Source organism: Malaclemys terrapin, chromosome 5, assembly GCF_027887155.1.
Source record: "Malaclemys terrapin pileata isolate rMalTer1 chromosome 5, rMalTer1.hap1, whole genome shotgun sequence".
Classification (NCBI taxonomy): Eukaryota; Metazoa; Chordata; order Testudines; family Emydidae; genus Malaclemys; species Malaclemys terrapin.
Genome location: NC_071509.1, coordinates 37,070,683 through 37,087,363, shown reverse-complemented (window position 1 = coordinate 37,087,363; position 16,681 = coordinate 37,070,683).

The window sequence follows — 16,681 nt, the reverse complement described above, 5'->3', positions numbered from 1 at the left end:
ATAAGTGAATAGTCTCATTGAAGTTGATGACCTTTTGCCTGTCTCAAGGAAGCAAGATGTGCTACAACAATGTCAGTGAGTATAGTACACTTAGAGTTCCACAGTGTACTGCCTTTATAGCATATGGGGGCACATATACTTACTTTCTTAAAACAAAGAACAGAAATGAGCTTTCAGCTATTTTTTTAAGATTAATAAAAGTGATCACTGGTTAGGCATTTTATGTACAGTATTACCCCCTTGTCACATCTGATATCCTTCAACATGAATTATCTGTGGTAGACATTTACTTTTTCTCTTAAAGTAGCTGCAGGGTTTATAGTGATGTATATAGAGATTGTTACTGCTCATTTGGTGGAGTACATTGGGGTGGCTGCTTTGAGTAATCACTGCAGGGGCCATTTTTGTAAGCCTCTGCATTTACAGTTGTGTCTAACATGTTATCTCTTTGTCAAATTGTCATATTTCAAAGAAACATGGTAAAAATTTTCAGTGGGAAAAAAAACAAACATTTTTTTTAAATTCAGAGTCTTAAGGCATAAAGGTACCAAACCACTCAGAAACAGTCAACTATCTTATAATTTCATAATTTCAAAGAAAACAAATTTCAAAATGTATACACAATTTTAAACATCTCAGCCCATGTTCTTGTACAGTAAGGGGGAAGAAGGTACAAAGAGCCTTTCCTCCCCTACCTTTCATTGACACACAGATTTTAAAGCCAGAAGGGGATATTCGTTCATCTAGTCTGATCTCCTGTATAACACAGGACATAGGATTTCATCCAATTAGCCCTGTATTGAGCCCAATAACTTGTGCTTGACTTAAATATATCTGACAGGTTCATAGGGATTAGACACAATCTTGGGTCTCATTTCTGCAAAGGCATGTGCCCAATTTTAAGGACATGTAGTCCTATTGGATTCATTGGGACTGCTCATGTACTTAAAGTTACCTCTCATGTGTTTGCCATACTTGCATAAAAGTTAGGCAGTCCCTGGTTTCAGGAACTCATAAAGACTCTTTCCTGATTACTCCTTGCTGGGGTACACAGTGGTTGAAAAGGATGAAGAGTAGACATTAGTTTAAGCTGAACAACCACGTGGAGAGGAGTATAGAGAGGTACCTCTTAAAGAAATGTAGCAGTGCCACCTATCACTCATCCCACCCTATACAGGGGGTCTTCAGAATACATTCTGCCTCTGGTTTTCTCTTTGATATAGAATGCCTTCATTACTTCCCTTGGGGTGTTACAGCAATACATTGCAGCCAGTGCAGGGCAAAAAATTCCCTAGTTTATCTGTTTATTGGGAACAGGTGGAAAATTGTGCCCATATAATGCCAAATATAATAATATTTATATATACGGAAAGAAGTAGGAATAGAGTAAATAAAGGCTGTTACTGCAGCCCACAAAAAAATGTAAGTTTTAATAGCTCGTAGTAGAGTTGATGCCCCATTCCTCTAAGGCTTTTTTATACAAGAAATGGAGCTAAGCTCTGTAATAGAATCGAAGTAAATAATAGCTCAGCTGTTATTTGTAATAAAAAAACAAGTGTGCAGCAGGAAAGAAATATAATTTATTTTAAATAACAGAAGAGTCTTAATCTGAGATAAGTGAAGCAAAGTTCTTTGGTCTTTCCTTTCATTTTCATTAATTTTCCAGTTTACAATAAGGATCCATGGAAATCAAATGTAATAACATCACCTAGTAATAGCCTCTGGAAAAGTTAAAATAACCAATAGATAAAGAAAAATGTAACACTACGAAAACTGTTGTATTTCCTTTTTGTCCAAAGTTCATTTCCATATTCAACTAGAACAAGAGGAAAGAGTTTTGAAAATATCCTTCATTTCATAGGATAATAGGTTTCTTCACATAAGAACCTGTTTTCAACACTGTGGGGGATACTTTTCCCTTTAATAAAACTTTTGCTTTGATGTAAATGTCCTTGTTTCTTGTTGACTCACTCAGCATTATCTATCCAAGCAACAGAGGTTTGATTTGAAAACAGGCTGAGGATTTATTTATCAGACTTCTGCTGGCATCAGGGTGCTGTTCCTACTCCCTCCTCCCCACCCCCCAATCCCACATCAAGCCTTGAAGAGTTCCCATTTCCCTCTGTTTTACACCCTGACTCCCAATTTCCTGTAGTACAACCACCATCACTCTGGTTGGGAAGGATCAACATGTATCTTTCAGTCTGTGGGTGAAAGCCTGGTCCTGTTAAGTCAATGACAAAACTCCCATTGACTTCCTGTGACAAAGTGGGATTTTTCTGTAATGATTCCTATGCATGCCTCAGTTTCTCTCTGTACATTGCTTCGCTACCCAATGGGTTAAAAAAGCTGCTCTTGGAGCAGAGCTGGAGACATGAGGTATTGTGTCACGTGACTGCCTGGGGTGGAATGAAGGGGTCATTAAAGGACTGTCTGAAACCGATCCATATCAATGGAGGTTCCAGAGAGACAATGGGGGCATCAATAATTGACACCTACCTATGGGAATCACTGGCAAATGAAACATGTGAATTCAGCATGGCTCAACAGTTAGGAAATAAGGACTGACATTTGGAGATACTCAGTCACTATCTCTTGAGACTGATGGAGACAGAGATCAAAATGATTCCATAACATCTTGTCTGGCTATTTCCACTGGCTTGGCTTGTATGACCAGTGCTAACCTTGGCTTCTCTATGCTAACCTAAGGGCTACCCAATGCTGTTGACTAATAAACCCTGTTCTTTTTTTGAAAAGGCTGCTTGGTGTCACTGCAAATACTCACTGAGCAGAGTGCGCCCAGAAGGGGTAGGGTACAGGAGTGTGGCTTAGCTGGATTCACTTCAGGGAGCCATGGAGAGAGACAGTTTGCTCATGCCTGAAGGCTGAGTCTTGGAAACTACAGGCCTGCCTTGTAGAACTGTGTGAGTTCTTGTTTTGATTTACATTTTTCCCAATTCCTTTACAGAGGGAAACATTTTTGTAAGTTCTCCTCTCTAAAGTGTTCCAGGAATAGTTTAGAAAATATGGCAATGGGTGGATGTGTTAGGGTTTTTCATATACACTGTATTTTTAATATGCAATTCCTCTCAAATGCTCTGAAGAACGATCTATCAAACTTGAATAGTTGATGCACTTTGAACACTTAGCTCCAAAAGATAGATGACATTTTTTTCATTAGTTTAAAATTTATATGCTACAGTATCTGTCACAATAATAATAAAATCTGACAGTGCAGATCATATGGGTATTTCACCTGCAGAGGTAATATGTTCTTTGGAAGATAAAATGACAATTTGTTCAAATCATAGATTTTTAAATTTTAGACAAACATGGTAGCTCTGAATCTATACATTTCACTCTTTCAAAATCATGTCTTTGCTAACTACAGTATGTCATTTCAATCTTTAATTTATTAATATATATATATATTGTACATTAAAATATACATTACAAGTGACTCAACTGTAATTTCTTCTATTTTTGTATACTATATTATCTATTAAAATTTCTAATTTCTTTCATAAATAGGTGGTATATTGCATAACTTTATCAGGGCAAGCTGTTTCTCTATGTGCATACAGAATCCTCATCAGAGATTCCAAGGCGCAAAGGGACCGTTGTGAGCATCTACTCTGAGCTCTGGTGTAATAGAAGCCATAGAACTTCTCAAAAACAATTCCTAGGGAATATATTTTAGAAAAACATCCAATCTTGATTTAAAAATTGCCAGTGATGAGAATCCACCATGACCTTTGGTAATTTGTTCCAATGGTTAATTACTCTCACTGTTAAAAATTTACACCTTATTTCCAGTCTGAATTTGATTAGATTTAACTTCCAACCATTGGATCGTATTATATCTTTCTCTGCTAGATTGAAGAGCCCATAATTAAATCTGTGTTCCCCATATAAGTACTCATAAATTGTAATTGTTATCCCTTAACTGTCCCTTTCTTAAGATTAGTAGTTTTAGCTCCTTGAGAGTATTATTATAAGGCAGGTTTTTAATCTCATAATCATTCTCCTGGCTCTTCTCGGAACCCTCTTCAGTTTATCAGAACTGAACCCAGTATTCCAGCAGCGGTCACATCAGTGCCAAATGCCGAAGTAAAATAATCTCTCTCCTCCTACTTGAGATTCCCTGTTTATGCATCTAAGGATCTCATTAGCCCTTTTGGCTACATCATCTTACTGGGAGCTCATGTTCAGATTAGCCACCATCCGCGCCAAATCTTTTTCACAGTCATTGTTCCCCAGGATAGAGTCCCCCATCATGTAAGTATGGCCTACATTCTTGTTCCCAGATGTATACATTTACATTTAGCCATATTAAAATGCATATTGTTTGTTTCCGCCCAGTTTACCAAGTGATCCAAATCATTCTGTATCAGTGATCTGCCTTCTTCATTATCAAGAATCATAGAAGATTAGGGTTCGAAGAGACCTCAGGAGTTCATCTAGTCCAACCTCCTGTTCAAAGCAGGACCAATCCCCAACTAAATCATCCCAGACAGGGCTTTGTCAAGCTGGGCCTTAAAACCTCTAAGGATGGAGAATCCACCACCTCCCTAGGTAATCCATTCCAATGCTTCACCACTTCCTAGTGAAATAGTGTTTCCTAATATCCAACCTAGACCTCCCCCACTGCAACTTGAGACCATTGCTTCTTGTTCTGTCATCTGCCATCACTGAGAACAGCCTAGCTCCATCCTCTTTGGAACCCCCCTTCAGGTAGTTGAAGGCTGTTATCAAATCCCCCCTCACGCTTCTCTTCTGCAGACTAAATAAGCCCAGTTCCCTCAGCCTCTCCTCATAGGTCATGTGCCCCCTGGGTCATGCCGCTTGATACCAGCTGCCAACTAGACATCGAGCCATTCATCACTACCTATTTAGCCCAACAATCTAGCCAGCTTTCTATCCACCTTATAGCGGATCCAATCCATACTTTGTTAATTTGCTGGCAAGAATACTGTGGGAGACCGTATCAAAAGCTTTGCTAAAGTCAAGATATATCACATCCACTGCTTTCCCAGTATCCACAGAGCCAGTTATCTCATCATAAAAAGCAATCAGGTTAGTCAGGCATGACTTGTTCTTGGTGAATCCATGTTGCCTGTTCCTGATCACCTTCCTTTCCTCCAAGTCCTTCAAAATAGATTTCTTGAGGACCTGCTCCATGATTTTTTGAGGGACTGAGATGAGGCTGACTGGTCTGTAGTTCCCTGGATTCTCCTTTTTTCCTTTTTTAAAGAGGGGCACTATATTTGCCTTTTTCCAATCATCCAGGACCTCCCCCAATTGCCACGAGTTTTCAAAGATAATGGCCAGTGGCTCTGCAATCACATCAGCCAACTCCCTCAGAACCCTAGGATGCATTAAATCTGGACCCATGAACTCATGCATATCCAGATTTTCTAAATAGCCCTTAACCTGTACTTTCACCACTGAGGGCTGCTCACCTCCTCCCCATACTGTGCTGCCCAGTGCAGCAGTCTGGGAGCTGACCTTGTCTGTGAAGACCAAGGCAAAAAAAACATTGAGTACTTCAGCTTTTTCCACATCATAGAATCATAGGGTATCAGGGTTGGAAGGGACCTCAGGAGGTCATCTAGTCCAACCCCCTGCTTAAAGCAGGACCAATCCCCAACTAAATCATCCCAGCCAGGGCTTTGTCAAGCCTGACCTTAAAAAAAATCTAAGGAAGGAGATTCCACCACCTCCTTAGGTAACCCATTCCAGTGCTTCACTACCCTCCTAATGAACTGTCACTAGGTTGCATCCCCCATTCAGTAAGGATCCCACACTTTCCCTGACCTTCTTCTTGTTGCTAACATACCTGTAGAAACCCTTCTTGGTATCCTTCACATCCCTTGCTAGCTGCAACTCCAATATGCAACTCCCCTGCATACTCAAGCAATATTTTTATACTCCTCTCAATTATTTATCACTTCCCCAATTTTTGTGTCATCTGAAAATTTTATCAGTAATGATTTTATGTTTTCTCCCAGGTCATTGATAAAAATGTTAAAAAGCATAGTGCCAACAAGGCACTGAGGAATCCCACTCTCTCTATGATGATTTCCTCAGTGCAGTTACATTTTGAGACCTATCAATTAGCCATTTTAAAATCCACCTAATGTGTCCCTTGTTAATTTTAATCAAAATATTGTGTGGTACCAGGGCAAACATCTTATAAACATTTAGGTATATTACATTAACACCATTACTTCTATCAACCAAATTTGTAATTTCATCAAAAAATAATGTTTCTTTTACAGGATCTTTTTTCTTGGAATTAGTAACATTACCTTCCTTTAATTCTTTATTAATTGAGTCCCGTGTCAGGTGCTCCATTATCTTGCCTGGAAACGATGTCACACTGACAGGCCTATAACTACCTGGGTCATCTCCTTTACCCTTTTTAAATACTGCCACAATATTACTTTTCTTCCAAAATCTGGAACTTCCCCAGTGTTCCAAGACTTATTGAAATTGAAAATCAATATTAACGGTTAAGCAAGCTCCTCAACCAGCTTTTTAAAAACTGTGGTATCAGATAACGTGATCCGAGCCCACTGAAGTCAATATAAAGACTCTTATTGACTTCAGTAGGCTTTGGATCAGGCCCTGAGCATCTTTGTAGTACCCAAGCCTTGTACACGTGACTCTAATAATGGTAGATCATACTGCATGAGTTTGAAACCTGTCCGTAGCAATTACCTATTTGCTCTGGGGACAATTCCAGATGGTCTTTAAAGCCCTGAATATTCCTGGATCCATTCACTTGCCAGATAACCTCTCCCTCACATCTCAGATGTCAGATTACTGAGCTGACTCTTTTAGCTCCTGGAGAGCTCTTGCAGAACCAGTCACAATATTGTCATATTTGAAGGGTCTCAACCTGCTCTTTTCAACGGATCCCATGTTTCTCAAGTTTCTGGACATAACGTAAAGCATACAACACTTGTACTATTGTCAGGAGCGCTGCCAATTTTTCTGCTGCCTTAGGCGGCGGAAGGTCCCGCCCCGAAATGCCGCCCCCCCACAGAGGTGGCGGAAGGTCCCGCCACTGAAATACTGTTGCAGTCGCTGCCCCCCCAAATTGTAGTGCCCTAGGCGGCCACCTAGGTCGCCTAATGGGTTGCGCTGGCCCTGACTAGTGGGCTTTTAGTTATAAAAAATCAATGTTAAAGCAGATTTTAGGATTGATTTGCATAAATTGTTTGGAGACTCTTAAGGATTAAAGGATTGGAAAACATGCCTTATAGAAATAGAGTCAAGGAGATCAATCCACTTAGCTAAGCAACTAGAAGGTTGAGAAGTAATTTGATAACAGTCTATAAAAGTAGCTACCTGGTGAACAAATATTTGATAACAGGCTTTTCAATCTAGCAGACAAAGGTGTAACAAGAGCCAGTGACAAGAAGCTGAAGATAGACAAATTCACTGAGGACAATTAACCTTTGGAACAATTTACCAAGGGCTGTGGTGGATTTTCCATCACTGGCAATTTTTATATCAAGATTGAATGCTTTTCTAAAAGACATGCTCTAGTTCAAACAGGAATTATGTCCGTGAAGTTTTACAGCTATCTTAGATAGGAGGCCAGACTAATTGATCACACTGGTCCTTTCTGGTCTTAGAATCTATGAAGCTATTCAAATAAAATTTTTTTACCCAGTTTATTTTTATTGATTATTATGAATTAGTCAGTTTATACAGCATGAACATAAAATGTGGTTTGATTGTCTGTTCCTTTTATATCAATAAATGTGAGAAAAAATTGATAAAATACAACTTGAACAGCTAAGCCCCTGATCATTGGAGGTGCTGAGAACCCAGAACTCCCACATTGACTTTAAGGGACCTTAAATAATCAAGTTTCTAGTGTAGTGGGCCCATTCTTGAAACTTTACTCAGGCAAAATTTTCATTGATTTCAATGGCAGTTGAAAGTGCTCAGCACCTAGGAAAAGGGCAGTGGTCTATGAGTAGGGTTTTCTAGATGCTATAGTGATACAAATAATACACAATAATAGATTCCCAAATGTGGGCCAGTTGTATAACCTTTTATCTAAAATACAACCACAGGTTAAGTATAGGCATAGATCCCCAGTTCCCTCCTCCCATCTACACCAAAAGTTACCTCAGTCCCAAACCAAGAATATAGTTAAAAAATACGCACAGTATTAAAATTATTAGGGCAAGAAGTGAGGGAGAAAACTCTTTAAAATAGAATCATTATTTTCTTTCCTGAAAATTACTGGTCTTGTCAAATTGTATTGTAGACAAATAACACAAACAGTCTGAAAATTTATCTTCAGGTAAAGAAGCACATTTTTCCAACATGAACAGGATTAGTCAAAGATAACTCTAATATTGCAACAGTATTTCATACACCATTCAAACCCCATCACACACAAACGGTGGCAAGAATTTTTAGGGAGCAAACAAGAAAAGAACATCAAAGTTTATACTACAAAAAAATAAAATCCCCTCTCCCCATATGTGAAAGAAACTTCTGAGGTTAAATCCTGAGGTAATTCAGATGCAGTGCAGTCCACACTCTTGGCCAACTGTGAGAGAGCTTATTCCTATTTCTGGCTTCCATAATTAAACATGAGCCTGGCAGACTAGACGAATCCCAGAGCCATGGTTTTTCATTTTTATTTCTATAACCCTTGCCTGTGTTGAAGGTGTAACATGACTATAATCCAGATAAACTATGATTCTTGAATACTGGGATGTAAATTCAGATTTTTGTTTTGGCAATTTTCAATCCCCACCTCCCACCGTTCCAGAAGTTATACAATTTTTTTAAGATACCACTCTTGCAAGGAGTTCCATGCTGGTAGACCTCTAGTGCCCAGGTAGAATCCCATTAACTTCAAGACAAACTGGGAAAAGTATACATTATTTACTCTAATATATATTAATGAATTTAAGCATCCAGCATGGCCTCAGTGATTTTTTTAAGGTTTTACCACATAAGGTAAATCTAGAAAATCTTTAATAAATCCTTTCTCACTTAAATTTGTCATAGACTTCACTGGGAATAAGCACTGTGGCATCTGCCATTAAAGGCACAATGGGGAGATCTCCCCTTTAGTTCTGTAATGTTGGTCACCACTGTAGAGTCTTTTCAGTTCACTTTCCGTATTTCCATATCTGCCATCTCTCTGACCCACAAGACATATTCTAAAAAAAAACCACCTTTAACTTACAGCTTTTCCTTATCTCCTCTCAGTTACTTTTTTCTGCTACACACATCTCTTCCAGACCCTTGGCACATTAATACACCAGCTTAAATTCTGTGAGCCAGATTCAAACAAAGGGGTGCACATCCAAGGGAATCTAAATAAGGCCTTGTCTACTGGGGATTACTCCCTATTTCAGCAGTCACTGGATAGCCACCAATGTAGCTTCACCCATGCAAACCTACTAATGTAGGCAAGCAAAACCACTATTTTTCTCTCATGGGGCTCACCCCTACTTGAAAACAGGATAAACGCACCAGTATAAATTGTGGCTTAGCACAGTTTACCCTGTCTACGCTAGGGGTTTGTACCAATGCAGCTACATTAGAGGCCTATCACCACTAGATGAAATTGGACCATATCCACATCTCTAAATCTCTTGTGATTGACTGAAAGTTTTGAACTTTGCTGCTCCATAAACTACTTCCACTTTAACAAAGATTTTACTGGGGCCTGTGCCATTTCATGGTTCCAGAAGGGTCTATTGTTTTATTTGAATTAAGCTTCAGTTCCAGTCTTCTCTCAGATTTTGGTAAATTTATCCCAAATGACCCATATAATCCATGTATGCAGTGTTGTTGTAGCCCTGACAGGAAGAAAGTGGGGAGGGGGGCTTGTTAGTGGGTTATAGAGACTGGATTTATGACTTATTACAACAATCTATTATCCACTAACAACATCCCCCCCCCCACCAGCTGCTTCCCCTCACTTCCTCCCTATGGCTGGAGGGGTGTTAATCATTTCACCTTCAATGGTCCCTTGAAATATGTGTTAACTACTTATACTAAACAATCTGTTCCATCTTATACTTATCTGTAACACTCTCAGTTAGTTTCCCAGACCTGTAGAGAGCTATGTGTAAGCACAAAAGCTTGTCTTTTTCACCAATAGAAGCTGGTCCAATAAAAGATATGACCTCGCTCATCTTGATTCCCATATAATCCATGTCACACATATCAGTAAATGTACAGTCTTCAGACATTAACTTTAACTATATATTAAACTGCTGTGTGGATTGACCTGGCCCTTGTGCTCTGCTATAAAATTTAAAGGGTCAGATTCTCAGCTGATGTAAATCATGTATTGCCTTTTAAACGAATGGATCTAAATCAAATTACACCACCTGAGGCTTTGTCCCACAGTGTCAACGATTGGGTTAGCTTTGAGATGCCGTATTCATCAAACTATTGTAATATGGCCTCAGATCTTTTTTTGCTCCACAGCCAACATGTCTATCAAACTATTATAAATGTCTCTACCTTTTTCCAACTCAGCTTGGCAGCTAACAGCATTTTTCTCCTGATCTGGGAATTCAAAGGACTTTTGAATATGAGCTCTGCATGTTGTTTGAATTTTTCCACCCCTCAGGAAGACATATGCTTTCCCAGCTCACCCCAGGCAGCTGTTTCCAACAGACTTCATAATCTTGGTCATTTATACTTTCTTAGGCTGTTTCTGTGCACACATGCTTTGTGATATCTTGTAAAGGGTTAACAATTTGTTATGCTTTTGCTTGCGGGGGGTATATCCTGTGTGCAGTAGCTCCCCATTTAAGAATTCCAGTGAGACTAAGGAGACTAAGGCCAGGTCTACACTACAAACTTACATCAGTATAACTACATCACTCGGGGTATGGAAAATACACAACCCTGAGCAACGCAGTTATACTGATCTAACCCCCAGTGTAGACAGTGCTATGTCAACAGGAGTGCTTCCCCTGTCGACACAGCTACCGCCTCTTGCCTCTCTGGTTTGGAAAGTTTTAAAAATAAATTATAACATTATTGACAAAATATTTTGAAAAAACAACGAGGAGTCCTTGTGGCACCTTAGAGACTTAGTGCCACGAGGACTCCTCGTTGTTTTTGCTGATACAGACTAACTCAGTTACCACTCTGAAAAATATGTTGAGAACACTATTTCCTATGAAATACTATAATCAGCATACTTGTCCACTCCCCTTCCACTTACCATTCATTTAATATGTATGAAAGTGGAATTTTTCTAGCTTACCAACACTGGAGCGACAAGAAATCATATTGTGCCATGAAAGATTTTTGTTTTTGTTTTTTTACCCTAGACTGAATTATGTGACAATACTCAAAGATTTTAAAAAGACTTGGTATAATATGGCTAAAATACCAACTCATTTTCATATGAGAGATGTTCTTTCTTTATAATTCTTGCTAACAAGCAATTTATTTTTTAAATATCTTGAACCAAAAGGAATCACAAGAAAGAGAATAAATTGGCCTAGAGAAGAGATTTTACAAATGTTGTACAATCTTAAAGGAGAAAAATCTAATTTGCCTGTAATTTTGCTATCTGAAAGTGTTTGTATACAATTTATCTTATTGTCACAGCTGGATTCAGATGTGAATGTAAATTGCTGGAGAAGCAGTTTACTAACCCAGTTTATTCCCATTAGACAATGTTGCTTCATAATGAGTAATGGAGAAACAAATCTCATTTTTTTATGCATCATTGTGCCATTTATGTAGCTTTTACAGCCCCAAAAATACGTCTGCACTAATGAATGCTCAGACTTGTTGTCTGTCATAATTTGTATTAAACCAAGCTTTTATACCAAGAAAGTACAGAGTTAATCATTTTTATGGCAATGTAAAAATGCCTGAAAAATGTACTGTGAATCTGAAAACTCTGGCTATAGTATTACCTTTCATTGTTTAGTTTCACACAATCTGTACAGTACATGGATAATCTGCACTAGAGATGTTTAAGTAAATAGCATGACAGTAACCAAGTAATAGTATACAGAATGTGCTTATAACCTACCAACACTACTCTCTCTCTCTCTCATTTGAAATTGCCTCTGTGTAATCCAAGTTTCAGAGTAACAGCCGTGTTAGTCTGTATCCGCAAAAAGAAGAACAGGAGTACTTGTGGCACCTTAGAGACTAACAAATTTATTAGAGCATAAGCTTTCGTGGACTACATATGCATCCGAAGAAGTGGGCTGTAGTCCACGAAAGCTTATGCTCTAATAAATTTGTTAGTCTCTAAGGTGCCACAAGTACTCCTGTTCTTCTTTTTGTGTAATCCAAGGCATCTTTGATGTGTTCCGAAGTGTTCATCCCTTACATGAGAGTTGAAAGAGTGATGCCTACTCCCAGAAGTGTTCTTGGCCTAATCAGAGTTAAATGTGATGGATTATTCACGTCGGGTGAAATTTACCTAAAGACAAGGCCTTCTGCACCATTGAATCCCTTCCTTTATGCTTCCTGACTGGGGATGCATGGGTAGATCCTGAGAAAGGACTGCAGGACAGGGTAGCCTATTCTATAAAGAGTAAATGTAGAGGGCAGTAATTGAACAATCAATATAGACCAAGGGAGAGAATGTAATATTTATGCAGATCCAGTGACCAGACCTTTCATGTAGGTGATCTGAAGGGGCCCTAGACACTTCTCATGTCTACAGGCTGGAATAGCAGCCACAAGATGGGCAAAGATGTACTTTTGTTCCCTGGCGCCAGTCCTCAGCACATCACCAATTGTTAGTTGGCTTTTATGTGGGTGAAGTTAATTTCCTTTATGTTATAGATTTGAATGAAAATCTGGCAAAACTCCCAGGGTCTTCAATCCTATTCGCAAGTGAGAATATCCAATTTCACACAATAGAGTTACTGAGCTACACAATATACACGAGCAGAAAGAGAGAGACAATGAAAAGTACTGGCAGTAGAGCAAAGGGATGTTTTCAGCTGAGATCCAAAATGAGAAACAGTTAATGGGGAGATATCAAAAGGCTGCTAAGATGGCAGGAGCTACTGAGGAGAAGGCCATTCACAAGCAGAGGGGATGGGGAGGGAGAATACCGGGGATGGAAAGTGGTGGGATATGAGCACAGTTCTTCACCTCGTCTGGATCTGGAATAGCGTTCCCTGTGAACATAGGCAGTTTTGCCCCCTGGTTGGTCCAGGATCAAGGAAGCTGAGAGTTTGCCCAAATGAGAAGAATGTATTAGTGAATAGAGAAGAAACTAATTCACTGTTGTAGGTCACATGCTTATTTACAACATGAGCGGTATGTTAGGATTGCCACCATCTCAATTTTTCCAGGGGAAAATAAACATATTGAGCCTTTTCTTGTGTAGGGCGGGGGGGAATCGCAGTTTGCAATAGAACACTGCCTCAGAAGATAGCAATGCTATGGCATCACTGTTTGTTTTCCAGGACAAAAACAGATCCAGGTGCAAATCCTAAAATGCAATGGGAGTGGGACAATGATGCAGAATACATATAATGGCAAAGGATGTGATATGAAAAGATTAATAAATATGCAGCCAATGATATAGATGATGTCCAGTGTGTAGGTATGACCTTCTCTTGATACCTATATTTTACACATTTTATTTATATGTAGGCTAAAAACAGTAATCGTTGTGTGGTACAATTTATTTGCAGGAGAAGTGTTTTGTGCACTGTGCAAAATCCATGATGTTCAGAGTTTAGTTCTGCCTTCTGTGCTCTACAGCTCTTGTTTCTGGATATTTCAGCTCCTTATCTCAAGTTTTCTTCAGCTTGTTTACTGAATTTTCAATCTGCTTGCTCAGGAGATTCTTAAACCAGAACAAGCAGACTAAAAATTCAGTAAATAAACTGAAGAAAACTCAAAATAAGGAGTCAGAATGTCCAAAAATAACAAGAATTACACAGCACAATGGTAAGGAAATAACTCTCACCAGCATATACACACACATGCTATATGTATATGTATATTAATTACGTTCAAGAAGTAGATTTTATACACAGTGGCAGGTGCTGTTTGTCCTACGTATGCTGCATAGTGGTGCTTAAACCACTCACTGTTTCCCATTTAATTAAATGGGAAAACCATAAGTAAACTGCTGACAAAGACACAGCAGCACAGACAGACTCAGCATCTGCTACTGTATTTAATTAATTTAAATATAAAACATCTAACTGAATTCAGAGAGTGGAGAAAGAAATCTAAATACTTTCGAATCAAATTATCCTCTTTGTGCACAAGCATAATAATATGTTCCTAAAAACAGATTAGGAAACCACCAGTAGGGTCAAAGAGAGAAATTTGTTTTAGGCTTTCTTGGCTACCTCTCTTTAAGGAGGTTCATCCCCCAGAAATGGCTTTGCCACAGTTTTAAAGAACAAAATCCTCTCCAGTGCACTGCCTTTAACTCTCCTTTCATATGTAAAAACAAATGTAGGAGCTGTTCGATTTACCTATGATCACTGGGGTGAAAAAATGTAATTGAAAATGTAAGGGACACCTACACCCCAAGTCAGTGCTACCCACACTGTCAGAAGCAAAGTGTAGATGAAATAAAACTATATAACCTTTTCTTAATCTAATAATATTTAGCTATTAGACTCTAGTTCTGCAAACATACAGATGCTTAACTTTAGGCATGTGGGGACACTACTGAAGTCAATGGGCTTACTCCTGTAAGTAAAGTTGTGTATTGTGCTTCACTGTTGTCAGAATCACAGCCCATGTTTTCATCCATATGTCTCAAAACATGTACAGTAGAGGGTGAATATAATTATGCCTATGTTCCAGAGAATGAAAACGGAGGCACCAAGAGATCAAGTGACTTGCCCCAGGTCATCTAAGAGGGCACAGCAGGTCTCTTGAATCCTAGTCCAAAAGACCTATTTAATAATTGCTTTCTACAAAAATAAAATATAGGTCAGGCTCAAGAACATGCATAATAAAAACCATTTGACACTTTGAACAAAATCTTAACTGATATTCACTGAAGGAAAAAAAAACACCCTTTTACAGCAGGCCCTTTAAGTGTGCCACTTAAATCCTGCTTAAGTCCTATCTGCTCTTACATAACTATGGAAGACCCCCTAGCAACAGAACTAGTGTGGCTCAGCTGTGTTTAGGATGAGTGGATAGGATTAGAAGTGGTTGCTGCAGTTAGCTTTGTGGTGACTTCATGAACACCAGCCAGACATGCCAAACCTGTGGGAAAAAACGCAGAAATTGGGCTTGGTTATGGCTTAATTAGCTTGTGAGTTGCTTGTTGGCTAGTGTATGGCTTGCACTTGTAGCTTGTTGCTTCTTTTTTTTTACTGGCTCCCAGCAAGCAGGGCCAACAGGGAAGAGAGTCAGGGGTGCACAGTGTCCCACCACAATCCCAGATTGCATGCCTGGGGGATCTAGTCAAATACAGTGTTGGGGTTCTTAGGGATTGGCTTGTTTTAGCCTCGTTTTGAAATGGGATTAGCTTGATTTTTGGCTTATTGTGAAAGTTGGGGTCCTTATTTACTGCGTGAAAGTTAGCAGCTGTGATATCAGCATGAGGTGGAGCAGGGGCAAGCAGAATGGAGAGCAGTGCCAAAGAATCCATTGCTATGTGAGTCCTGCCACATGGATGGTCTGGATAAGGTGCTACTAGAGTGAGTTCTGTTGAGTTAAAGCAATTCTTTTGCTGCCTCACCAGTAGCAAGATAGCCAATAGGTCAAAACAGCCTCCAGAACTTGGTAATGAAGCTCCCAGTGTGTGCTGAATAGGTAAGTGATGAGGAGTGGAAATGAATGTACAGTAGGGTGAACAGGAAAATTCACTTATTATGTGAAGATTCAGGATCCCAGTTAAGGAGACGTAAAGGAAGTAGAATAGATCCTACACTTACTGGCAGTACTGAGCTATTTCACATAAACATATTATATATAAGCTTTCTTGTGAAACACCTGCATAGAATCTTCTACTCCCTCCCATCCCAGATCATACACAGACTTTTTTAAAAATTGAGGGGCCATGGAATAAGTGTGAATTGAGAGCCAAGTGACAATATAGCCATAATTAGGAACATTGTTATGGTATGTCATGCATGTATTGTAATAGATTTTTAAATTTAAGAAACATTTTAGCCCCAATGTATGCTGGTCTTTGTGGCTCTTAGGGGAAAAAGTCTAGAGGTTTCTTTAAAATTCCCAAACTCACCAGATTTGCCCATCTTTTACATCCTCACTGAGAGAATACAAGTGATGCTGGAGATAAATATTTTCTGAGTCCTGCTGATTTATTCTTTTTTATTTATGAGGTATCTACTTTTGAGGTAACATTCTCCTCGCTTAGAAGTTGGCAGTTGAAGATCTGTCATGTTGTGTTCCATGTGTGTGATAATAGTTGCCACAATATGTATTATTAATTGTTTTGTTATTACTATTTGTCTATTTATAATTTTCAGAACACAATTTCTGTGTTTGGGTTGGATATAATCACTGAGTTGTGTGTATAAATCTCCAGACAAGTTGCCTAGATTTTTAGTGGGTGCGGATAAGGAATTATTTTCCCCTTGTTATCTTTACAGAATTGAGGGGATGCAATTAATTTGATGGGACTCTAGCAGACATGCAGTATCGCTGTTACAGACTGGCTAGCTCAGCAGTATGTTTTCAGCATTTT